General features: G+C 46.7%; 1 long non-coding RNA gene across 1 annotated transcript in view; it reads right to left on the reverse strand.

Moving 5' to 3' along the window:
* Window positions 1–2,142: 2,142 nt before the first annotated feature.
* LOC132510506 (uncharacterized) overlaps window positions 2,143–12,502 on the reverse strand; it is a 32,917-nt gene continuing 22,557 nt past the window's right edge. Inside the window, exon 2 of the long non-coding RNA XR_009537320.1 lies at window positions 2,143–2,838. This is a non-coding gene — a long non-coding RNA (uncharacterized LOC132510506). The remainder of the gene's footprint in view (window positions 2,839–12,502) is intronic.

Raw genomic sequence — 12,502 nt, forward strand, 5'->3', positions numbered from 1 at the left:
GTGAGTCTGATAACTTCTCTGCTGGAGTGAGATTTCAACTGGTCAGCGTTCTAAGGAACTGGGGGGACTGGGCGGGGCCTGGAGGGGCCTAGGCTGGTCAGGAAAGATGTACAGATGAGAAGTCAGGCACCACGCTGCTGCCCAGCCCAGGAAGTGGAATCTCGTTTGATGAGGGGGCTGATGGCTTCAGGGGGAACACATCGTGGAAACTTCTCGCCAACCAGACACGTGTGGAGGGCTGATGCTGGCCTGGCACCTTGCTGCGTCCCGGCCACCTAAGTCTCTGACCATGCCACAGCATGCATCCCGTCATCCCTATTTTCCATGGGAGGGGACCAAGGTCAAAGCGTGACGTGCACGGTGTCCCCCTGTAGAGTTAAGGGCGCTGAGAAGCCACCCATTCCTGACTTATCCCCACAAGTCCTGGGCCTGGGAATCTCACGAGGAGAGAGAAGGGCTTTGGTACCTGTGGTTTGATTTTCAGACTCTCCTTGGCTATCGGTCCCTTTGAGGCTCTGATGAATGCAGGGACTCTCTTTCCAGAAAAATGGACTTGGATGGAATTTTGAATCCCGGGTCTAGGGGATTTTATAAGGTCCTTGAAGGTACGTCTTGGGCTGTCTGGGGATGGATAAACTGCATATAAAGAAAGGCTACCTACTATCAAGATGCAAATATTAGCTAGAAAGGGGGGACTCATTTGATCTGATTTTTTTTTTTTTTTTTTTTTTTGCGGTACGCGGGCCTCTCACTGCTGCGGCCTCTCCCGCTGCGGAGCACAGGCCGCGGACGCGCAGGCTCAGCGGCCATGGCTCACGGGCCCAGCCGCTCCGCGGCACGTGGGATCCTCCCGGACCGGGGCACGAACCCGTGTCCCCTGCATCGGCAGGCGGACTCTCAACCACTGCGCCACCAGGGAAGCCCTGATTTGATTTTTGATTACTACTTTATTATGTAAAGTAATATATGTAATATATATATAAATATATATTACATATGTGTAATATATATATAAATATATATTACAAATACATATACACATATATTGTATATATGTAAAATATATAATAAAGAATATATAATAAATATGTATGAATATAAATATACAATGAAATAACTATATGAATATATTTTTCATCATATATGTATTTTACATATATACATTTCATAATACAGTAGTATTATGTAAATCTTATATAAAATATGTAACATATATATTCTGTTTGATGAGTGGCAGCTGAGAAATGAACCTATATAAATCACTGGCTTTTCATTTTGTTTGTGTTTTGTTTTTTCTTTTTAAAATAAATGAATGAATAAATAAAAGGCAATGGCCAACGACATTACCAGCCTGGTTCCATTTGTTTCTTTCCTGTCCTGGCACAGGTCAAACTGGCTGGGGGTTACGTGAGGTCAGATCCTCAGAAGGCAAAGCATGGCCTCACTCCCTGAAGGTGCTATGGGCCAACCAACTTCCCAAGAGCCCTCGGTGGCGGGGGGGTGGTGAAGCGCCCCCACTGCATGGATGAGGAACCAGATTTACTAGGGGTCACTCAGCTACTTAGGGACAAGGCAGAGCCGGAGGAGGGCCTGTCTGTCTGCATCAGCAGCGCTCTCAGCCACCGTGCTCTCTTGCCCTCCAGAAGATCTCCCTGGGAACCAGCAACCTCACTCCCACGTGCTCAGTCAGATGACGCTCAGAACGTGGCCACCCAGCCGGAGATGAGAGAAATTCAGAGAGGGCACCGTTTTACACTGATGATAAAATCTCGCGGGTCTGGGACGGGGTCTTCGTGGGTGTCACGTCCCTCCTTACCGCTACCTCCAAGAAGAGACCGATAGTCAGCACTTCCAATAAAGAAATCCCCTCTACAGGCTAACAGGCCTTCCCATGTCCAGGTAGGTGTCAGCAAAGTGCCTTCGCATCCACAGAAATGGGATCTTCTAGCTGGCGGCCAGTAGCTCTTTGAGCCTCCCACTTACTTCTCTAAGCCTCTAAAAGCTGAATTTTCTCCTGCGTCGGAGAGCTGGAAGTTCAGCTTAATGCACAAACCTTTATTTTCCAAAGAGGCAGGTTGGCCTTCCTGTATCGACAGACTCTGGAGCTTAGATTTATTACAGAATGGTAATCAGGCAAAAGAATAAATACACTGCATCTTTAATTCATTAATCACCTCGGAAAGCAAAATGAACTACTGTAAAGAAGACAATATGTTTTTCAACGCTGGGGGTGGGGCGATGAGGGAGTCAGTTTCTCAATAAAATCCAGCTACTAAAATCCATTTTGCGTGAAGATTAGAGAAAGGACAGTTTAGCTCCGAGGCTGGGGGCAGGAGGCCCTCTGCAAAGGAGGCTTGGCAGGCCCAGGTGTCTGTGGATGGCCCCTGGTGGACCCTGGTGTCTTCTGGGTTCCTGTTGTAACTTACATCGTGAGCCAAAGGCTGGTCAAGAAACCAGGCGTGGGAGTCAAGCAGACCTGGGTTCAAATTCATACTCCCTCTGGAAGATGTGGGGGAGGGGCACCCTAAATCACTTACTGCCTTGAGACTGGTCTACCTGTGGGATGTGGGTCCCGGAGGTGTTTTGTTTTCCAAACGTTTCACGTCACCAAATTCTCATTAAAGGAGATCTGTACCAAGGCTGGGAAACAGTTTCTGGAACCAAAATGAAACATCAGTTTTTCTGATGAGCCGCACACAGCTGGGCACTTTGGAAACGCCATCTGGCTTGAGAGTCTTCGATCTGGCCTGGAATGTTAGGAGGTTGCCCGATTCCCACTCTTGTTCCTGAGTCCTGACAACCTGGAAACTAGCTGACTTCTCACCTATCTAACAGGACCTACAAAGTGAGAAGGAGTTAGTCAGCATCTTAGACTCTTCAAGGGAGAGAATCATGGTCCGGGTCAAGATAGAACGGGAAGCCATAATAATGGATCATGTTTATTGACTGCTTCTAGGGACTTTGCATAGAGTATCTCTAATCTTCACGTCTACCCTTCAGGGGTTTGGACCTATTACTGTGCCCATTTTACAGATGACAAAACAGGTCCATGGAGGTCAGGTCCTTCCACCAAGTGTACATCACCAAGTGACTCAGCTGGGAGGATAACAACCACCACCACGTACAACTGCCTACTGTGCTTTACCTGTAGGACGTCATTTATTCTCACCAACAACCTAGAATAACAAGTATGACTATTCCTGTTTCATTTATGAAGTCCAAAGAAGCTCAGAGATTTTAAACCAGGGTTTCCCAGTGTCAGAACGAATGACATTTGGACCTGAATGAGGCTTTATTGTGGGAGCTGCCCTGTGCTCTGCAAGGTGCTTCGCAGCATCCCTGCCCTCCACCCACCAGATGCCGGTAGCATCCAGTCCCCTAAGTGGTGACAACCAAAAGTGTTGCCAAATGTCCCCTGTGGAGCAAAATCATCCCTGCTTTAAACAAACAATGAGGTCATGCAGGTGGGACTGCAGAGGTGGAAATGGCACCCCAGTCTACCTGAAGCCCCCATTAATCGTCTTCCAAATGCTGTTTCAGTTACCTTACGGCAGAGGTTCTCAAATGTGGCCCCATTACAGCATCACCTGGGAACTTGTTAGAAATGGACACTCTGAGGCCCCATCCCCAGAATGCCTGAATCAGAAATTCGAGGGATGGGGTCTACTAGCGATCAGAGTTTTAACAAGTCCTTCAGGTAATCTGGTGATCACTGAAGTTTGAGACCCAGTGCCTTACAGCAGTGTGTCTTAGCCTTGGCTGTGCGCTACCATCACCTGGGGCTCTTTGCAAACAACACTGATGCCCGGGTACCACCTCAGGATTCCGATTTAACTGATCCGGGTTGGGAAGTATTCCAGACGATTCTCATGGGGAGCTGAGGTTGAGAACCACCAACCTCGAGGGAGCTGCCCCTGGTTCTCAGGGAGGCATGGGTCGAAGTCCAAGCATTAAAATTAAGAACAGTTGAGGTTGGTCCCCTGACCCATCCGCCCAAATCTTGGACGGAAGTGGCAAGAACCGGGTAGCGATTCCCCACTCTCAGCCTCAAGCCACAGCCCCACACGGCCCAGCTCCTGTCACTGACCCTCTTTTTGGATCCCTCTTTCATCGATTTACCTAAATCTCAAAACGTTTTGGAAGGCATTTAGTTGGACTCCGCACCAGCTCAAGAGGTGAAGGAGGCCACGAAAATTGGCAGGTGAATGCTTTGCATTAAGTCAGACGTATCTACAAGGTAACAGAATCACTGCTGCAGGAGGAAATGGAATTCAACTTCTCCTTTAACAGTACCTAAGCATCCTCCAAGGTCCCAATCCCTTCCTCCAGCCATTGCCTTTAGTTCTACTATTCACCTACCCCTCCTCCGCCCTGGGCAAGCCCATCTCCTCACCATCCTTTGCAAAGTCCAAAGTCACTCCCTTATTAACCTGGCCATGTCCTCTCCCATCCTGTTCCCCAGAGCCTGGAACATCTGACCACTTTTTCCTAGATGCCCATAACTCTCCATCCTTTAAGATCTTTCTTTGATGCCTCCAGTCTACAATAATCACCCCTTCTCTGCTTCTTCTGTGCTACCATCAGAGCAGCAATGTCCGTGATGCATTTGATAGATTCCATCCTGCTCTGTTCCATTTCCATTTTTTTTTTTTTTCCATCTGGGCATCTCATGCAGCGGTGTGCTGCTAAATGTTTAACAACTGGTTCTTTGGCAGAGGATGGAGGCCAGAGAAAGGGGCTCGATTTTATTAGCACTTGCATTCCGTGCTGCAAATATTCCCACCACAGCCGATTTCATGCTACCGCGACGTGAAATCACTGAACGTGGAATTGAAAGAGACGCATACAACTGGCTCTCGGGAGCCCGCAGGAGTGGGCGGTGCTAGCTCACCAACAACAGTCAATCCAGCAAACATCTACTGGGAGTATGCTCCGTTCGATCCCCTGTGCTAAATGCTGAGTGAAAGGAATGAAAGACTTGGGTCCTGGATCAGAGTCCAGAGCGGTAAAAGGGGAAAAAGGGTCTTGCAGAGGGACTCATCACAGGCAGAGAAAGTGGTAAAAGGAAAATAAAAAGGAGGAAGCAGTCAACTTTGACCAACTAGACTCTGAGGTTGCTTTGAATCCTGGGGAGAAGGATCCTGAACATTTTTGAGGCAAAGGAGACACAGTTATCACCGGTCACTTCTGCTGCCGCCTGAGTGGGGACCACAGCCTGCTGGCATCACACTTAGTAGACGCTGCTGTGACTTGTTCATTTAACCCGTGGAGAAATTCCAGGAGGCTGGTTCTATCATGCCCACTTAGAAGGGAAGAGACTTTCCCTAAGTCATAAAGCTGGAAACGTCTGGCACTGAGGTCTGTAACACCCTGAGCAATCTCTCAGTGTCTCCAGTGAGGGAAAGCGGTCCTTTGTTACATCAAAGCCTGCTGAGCTGGCATTCCCTTAGAGAAGGACTCCCCAAAGGTATTCAAAGTGGGCTGTAGACATCCTGGAGCCCTAGGGGGTAGAGAGAGAAGGGCCCAGAACTTGGAGGATCAGCTCTACCCCCATAAGCGTCTCACTTCTCTTTTACCCAGTGATCTCACATAACCTGTCATTTTACAAATAAATGCTTCCTCTGCTGAAACAAAACAAAATGAGTTTGAAAAACGTCTGGTTTGTGCCAAATCCTGAAATGTATGTAGGTGGTGGCTGAAGCCTGGGGTCCTTCTAGTGGGCGTCCCCCGACCCCTATTTTTTTCTAATTTATTACAGTGCTAGCATACTACGGGAATAAAATAACTTTGGAGAAATTTTCAGAAAATGCACCCAAGGCCAAGTACCTTCCCCGCAAAAGGAGCACTCTAAACGCAATATTTTAAGCACACCAGTAACCCCGTCCCTAGACCGGTGGCTTGAAATCTCCCTATTCTGTCCTTTCCTGAGTTCCTGCAGGACGCGTCTGCAGGATTTCCTGGCTCAGCATAGGAAACCTGCCTTGACACCCAGTCAAATCCAGGTTCACCTTGGAAACGCTTGCCCCCTTGTTGGAAACGCTTTTCAACCACATTAGACAAAATCTGTTTTACACAATTTCTCTGCAGGCATCTTGGCCCCTACGACAAGTTCAAAGAACGAGTGCTGCAAAATCTACCCCTTTACTCACCACCTGGTACCCAACTCACTCTTCATTTTTCTCTTCCTAAGAGAAGACTGCAACGGCATTGCTGTATTTTAACATATAACTCCCAAATTAAAAACTGAAAGAAGAAACACATTTTTCTGTCAATGGCTTAAGGGGATTGCACCTCTAAGCTGCTGCTAAAACTCCCTTCCACTTTTTCACATTTGTAGCATTTTGGAGCAATTTGCTGGAGTCAAAGAAAGCAGTGAAATGTCCACAACCGACTTCAAAGGCCCCAAATCCTGTATCGGTGGAGGGGAGCCTGGGAGCCACACCAGAGGGGACCTTTTTCAAAGAGGTGTGTGTAGGAACTTACCAGGCATTTCTGCCCTGCATCTGCGATTGATGTTAATGACGGACACGTGACCAAATCCCCACATAGTTCTTTGAAAAATGCCCCTCCCTCTCTTCTTGCTAACACTTTTGGCTGGGACAATGCAGATGACACAGAAAAGGGCTAGAAGAGAGGGACCGCTGCCAGGGCTCCGGGAACAGGGCTCCGTTGACTCATTGCTACACAGGTGTCTCTTATCTGGTGGGGAGCATGGAGTGAGATGGATTAATCAAGAGAAAGGGTCACACCTGAATGGTTTTACAGTTGTCAAAACGAGTGCTGGGCACAAGTGGCCAGAGAAAGGAAACACGCCAACCCTCAGGGCACCAGCCACACTACTTCATTCCTCTCTCTCCTTTTGTCTTCTGTTTCCATGCCCTCTTTGGTCTGGCCTTGCAATTTCTTCTCCATCGGAACCCTGTTTACCCGTCTTGGTCCATGCCCAGGACAATCCTTCCTCCCCAGCTCACATACAGAAACACAGAGTTTATTCCAGCTCTGCCCGCACTGCTGTGTTGAATTAAGATTCCCAAGCACAAAATGCGTAGAAGAGGGTATTTGGTCTGTGAATGCTCTGTGCTATTAGATATTACAAAAATTAGCCCCCTAAGATGTTGTCCAATGTACAGGCTCACAATAGTGTATGAGACTGCCCATGGCCCCAGATTCCAGCCCAAAGGGATTATTATTATTATTTGGTTAGGAGTGAGATGAACATAGTTTCAGAAGATTATTGGTCATCTGTATTTATTTTTTCTAAAAGCGGCCCATTTTCCTATCAGGTTGTTTACTTTCTTTCTTATGAATTTAAAGGAACTCTTCATATTAAGGAAATTGGGTCTTTGTCCATCTTGTGGGTTGCGATTTTCCCGACTTATTCGTCTTTTGATTTTGTTCATGGCATTTTTCCTATGCGTAGGTTTCAAATGCTTATGTAGTCAGATTTATCAGTCCGTTGCTGTACAGCATCTGGGTTTTGCGTCAGGCAAGGAAGATCTTCCCTATCCTAAGTTTAAAAAAACAAAAAACACTAGTTTTTTTTTGCTACTTTCGTAGCTTTTGCCTTCACATAGGATGTTCACAAAACAGCCCCCCTCCTCCTTTTCACAAACCCCACAGCTTTGGGGAAGCGTTTATCAAATAGGACCAGCATGTACTGTTTTCAATTGTCTGTCTGCATCAATAATAAATCTCTAGAGCAAGAACTGTGCCCTATTTGTTCCTGAATCCTTCAGCACCAAATCCATATTCTAGTGTATAGCAGGTGCAAAACAAGTGTTCGTTGAATAAAATCTTAAGATAAAGCATAACAACTTTGAGGCCCAACCAGCCACCGCAAAAGCGTCTATTTTCCAATAGCTCTCCAAAAGAGGACGTTGAGAAATAGGTCTGGTGTAGACCATATTTAACAAGCTGTCCAGGAAAGGAAGCTCAGCCCACAGAAGTGTCAAGGAAATGTCGGGATATGGGTTTGTGGAAAAGCTGGGAGAGGTTTAAGAGAACACCCTCTCATTGTGACAGACTGCAAAGATGTCATCTTCATCATTTAAGGAATTCTTACCAGGCTCTTTTTCCGTGTTTGTTTGTTTGAGCGCCTCATTCAGGTACACTCTGCCACTTTCCCAGGAGGATCTGAGACAAAGATGCCCCGTGCTGCTCCCTGGGAGAGGGCTGTGCTGGGTACAAAAATAAATGAGGCACGTACTCCAGGCTCACAGAGTTTAGAGCCTAAGAGAAGACGAGAAACTTAAAAGGTAATTGTCTTACAAGGTAAAGAGCGCCTCCAGAGCGGGCCCATTTCTGTGCGGTTTAATGCTATGCTTTAGTGGAGAATCAGTGTGCCTGACAGTGCGTGATCACACATCTTGGTTAACTCTAACCAGAGGCATTTTCCTTGGTCCTGTTTCTACCACCACCCCGATCACCCATTGACTAAGTGCCTGCCGGTTATGACGACCAGTAACACAAATATCTCACTGGTAACTGCAAAGGTATGTGCAAAGAATTTGCACGATGTCTATCTTTGTAACTTGACAACCAAATACGTTCTTTTCTTTTCCACGCAGAATTTTTTAAAACACCATTCCACGTTTAAAATCAGCCATTGTGCCGGCTCAGAATGCTTAGTATCTCTCTTGGTTCACGTGCTGAATCCCTGACAAACTGGTCCCTTAGCTGACTGTGTAGACTCATAGAAGGCCTCTGATTCGAGCTCAGCTGATCCATTTCCCAAAACACAAGAATCAAGTCCAGCAGGGTAGTCCAGGGAACGTGGCCTGCCCAGGTCACAAGGCTGCTTAGTGGCCAAGGTAGGTGTAAAAAATGGGGCTTCTGGACATCAACTCAGATTCTCTTTCCCTGTGTGCCTTATCTGAATGCCTGAGCCCTCCTTATAAAAAACGGAGTTGATGTTAATGGAGCACTAGGAAGGCCTGAGGAAGCAGGAAAAACACAAAGCAATTGTTCATCCCTTTTAATTTTAAACTGGACCTGAAAAATGCTGACTTGTAAGACAATACAATAAAAGATGGGAAATTCACCAGCAGCTTCTTCACTTTCTGGGTTTCCACAGCTGTGTCTCTGGACACTTCTACTAGGGGTTCTCAATCATGGTTGTGCATTAGAATCACTGGGAATTAATTTTTTAAAAAAATACTGATGCCTCAGCCCCACCAGCCTGTGGAGGTTCTGCTTTAATTGGTCTGGTGCAAGGCATCAACATTTTTTTTTTTTTGCTGTACGCGGGCCTCTCACTGCTGTGGCCTCTCCCGCTGCGGAGCACAGGCTCCGGATGCGCAGGCTCAGCGGCCATGGCTCACGGGCCTAGCCGCTCCGCGGCATGCAGGATCCTCCCAGACCGGGGCACGAACCCGCGTTCCCTGCATTGGCAGGCGGACTCCCAACCACTGCGCCACCAGGGAAGCCCCGGCATCAACATTTTTAAAAGCCCCATGGGTTTATCCAAGGTTGATGATCCAGTCTCTGGGTTCAGAGACCTGTTCATGGCCTAATTCTATTCATTCCTATCTTCTTAAGAGGTGTACGTGACTCTTGGGTACCCGTTTCCCTCCCCCACGTTGGGAAACGCCCATCTCCCCCATCTCCCAGTCCCTGCAGAACTCCATTCTCAGCAAATGTGATTAGGCAGCAGCTGGCCATAAAGACCCACCCCTAGCCAGTGCTCACTGGACAAAAGATATACCTCACCGAGGTGAACCTATCAGCTATCTCCTCTGAACAGGACAGCAGAGCTGCTAACCAACCTCTGCTGGGGATGTGTAGGGGTGAGGGTGGGAATCAGGCGTACTTCAAAGCAAGAAGGCCCGCCTGCTTCCTGTAGGGAGAATGAAGCAGATGTGCAGACAGAGAAAAGGCAGGGAAGAGGAACAGAGAGAATGAGCCCCCATCGCCAACACTGCCCACCTTCCATCTTGCATTTCATGCCTTTAATGTACACCTGTATCCTTACAATAAAGGAACAGAAACCTGAAGGCAGTTTTTATGTCCAAGATTCTAAGAAATTGACGGGCTCCTGCCAAGACCTCAGAGTCCCTTGGAAGGCTCATCCAATCACAAACAGCAGTTCGAATTTGACAGTGATCCTGGGTTTTTTAATCAGAGCAGAGGATCCCAAACCGGCATCCCAAAAGCCCAAAGGGAGCCTGTGAAGGCAGTAATGACACCCATGAACCACTGCTATCATCGTAAAGACCTACAGGATAACCCCCATGATCAGGTTTTTTTTGCTTTTGATTGAATATACATCAATGGAATTATATCACTTCTCTTGCTAATCAGAAGCCCTAAAGCTTTGTTTTTGTTTTTGTTTTTGTTTTTTGCGGTATGCGGGCCTCTCACTGTTGTGGCCTCTCCCGTTGCGGAGCACAGGCTCCGGACGCGCAGGCTCAGCGGCCATGGCTCACGGGCCCAGCCGCTCCGCGGCATGTGGGATCTTCCCGGATTGGGGCACGAACCCGTGTCCCCTGCATCGGCAGGCGGACTCTCAACCACTGCGCCACCAGGGAAGCCCAGCCCTAGAGCTTTTATGGAGGGGGCTCTGATTAATAAAACAAACACACAGAATTACAAATGAATCCTTGAGAACATGGGCTTCACAGGTGGAAATTAGTAAAGGGGTCCTTTGGTACTAAATAGAATAATTAAGTCAGAACTTCTTTACCTAGTCAACCATTTTTCAAAACTGCCCTACTGTTACTTCCACAAGATGGCTGATTAGAAAACAGGTTCCATGTTCAAATAAGTTGAGAAGATGTTGTGTGCTACCCACGTTGGTCCTTCCCTATGGAGGGTCACAATACATGTTAGCATATAAAGGCTCCGAGATGGAGGATAGCAAAATTAAATGTTTAACTTGGTCTAATCCATGATTTCCCTAAATTATTTGACCACAGAACTTCCCAAGTACACCTTTAAAAAAATTTTTTTAGGGGTGATGGTAGTTTTTGAGGGGAAGGCAGATAATAAACTACTGTTCTAGGTTCTTCCCCATTTTCCAATTGTGACAACGCTTATTTTAAAGCAGAGGGAAGATATCCAATATCATAACCACGAAGTTATTCTAAAACAAATCAGAGCTTGCACAGTGTCAAGGTCAAAGTTTTACTCCACATAATACCGATCAGGGCCAAGTATGGCAGGATGTTTACTCCGTGCCAGGCGCTTTCCACACATATCGTATTTAATCCTTTGCAGAAGCCTTTGAGGGACTACCCCTATTTTACAGATGCAGAAAGTGTGTGCTCTTTTTCATGGGACTACAGGTTTTGCTGACAACTTTTTATTAAATGGGCCTTTCAATGGAGTGCTTTAACGCTAATTTATCTTCACTATCCAGCAATTTCCTGAGTGTCAGTTGTGCACCTGACACTTTACACATTACAGGGTATTAAGGAAATGTACCATCTATTATTTTTTAAATGCTCTTGAAATGACTATCTTTATCTCTGAATAAAGGCTGCTCCATTACCTACCACAACCCAAACCACAGAATCGTTTGCTTTTAGAGCCAGAGGGGTCCTTAGGGTCAAGCTCATGAGAAGTACTAGCCCCGATCTTCTAGATCCTTCTGAGATTATAATGCATTTTCTTCTAGGCGTCACTCAACCCCACTCAGAAAAAGAACACCGGGGAGGGGAGGGCAGCTGAGCCCACACAACATGTGCTGAGGTTAAACACTGAGTTCTTTAACTGGGAAGGAGGGAATGAGCTGGCTGAGGCAGGGGTGGCATGGTGTCTAGCTAGAAAATCTGCATGACTGTGGTGTAAGGTCAAATCCTACCTGAACTGCTTTGTGCCTGAGTTTCTGCATCTCTATAAAAGGGATTAAAGTATCTGCCCCCTCTACTTGTGAGGATCAAAGGTGGCATAGGTCCTGGCTACCAGGAGATGCTCAATGAATGGTAGCTGTCGTCAGCATCGCCTGTGAGGCTTTGGATGACCTCCAAAGGGCAGGGCTGGGTGGAATATCATGGTCTTCAACTCCATGGAAGTTTTCTCTAACTCCTGACTAACCGGTACCACCCCAAAGTAACCGGAAGAAATGGTGACTATCAACTCTGCGTTAAATATTTAAAAAATCTGATTCTCATAGTCTCCACAACTGCAGAGTTAGAGGGGAAAAACAAGTCATCCGCTTGAAGCCTAGCTCATTTCTGAAATCCCTGAGAAGTGGGAGAGGAAAATAAACTGTGTACACGTTTGATAAGATACATACACGTTTTAATAATCAATATGTATGTCTACTGCCCCTTCTTCTACATTCTCATCTTCCTTTTGCTGATCTTTGCAGAAGCTGAACTCCAGAAAACCTGTGACTCAGTCTCCTCAACATCTTGGTTATGTGAGCTGGCATTCTAGCTTCAAATGTATGTCTCTGGTACCTTTGTAAAAATATGTTCCAGTTTCAGAAAATAAGACCCCGCTAATGAGCAAACCGCAAGTAGAAGATCTGCTTTGAAAAAATCATATTTCAATTAATGCG

This window comes from Lagenorhynchus albirostris, chromosome 19 (genome assembly GCF_949774975.1).
Source record: "Lagenorhynchus albirostris chromosome 19, mLagAlb1.1, whole genome shotgun sequence".
Classification (NCBI taxonomy): domain Eukaryota; kingdom Metazoa; phylum Chordata; class Mammalia; order Artiodactyla; family Delphinidae; genus Lagenorhynchus; species Lagenorhynchus albirostris.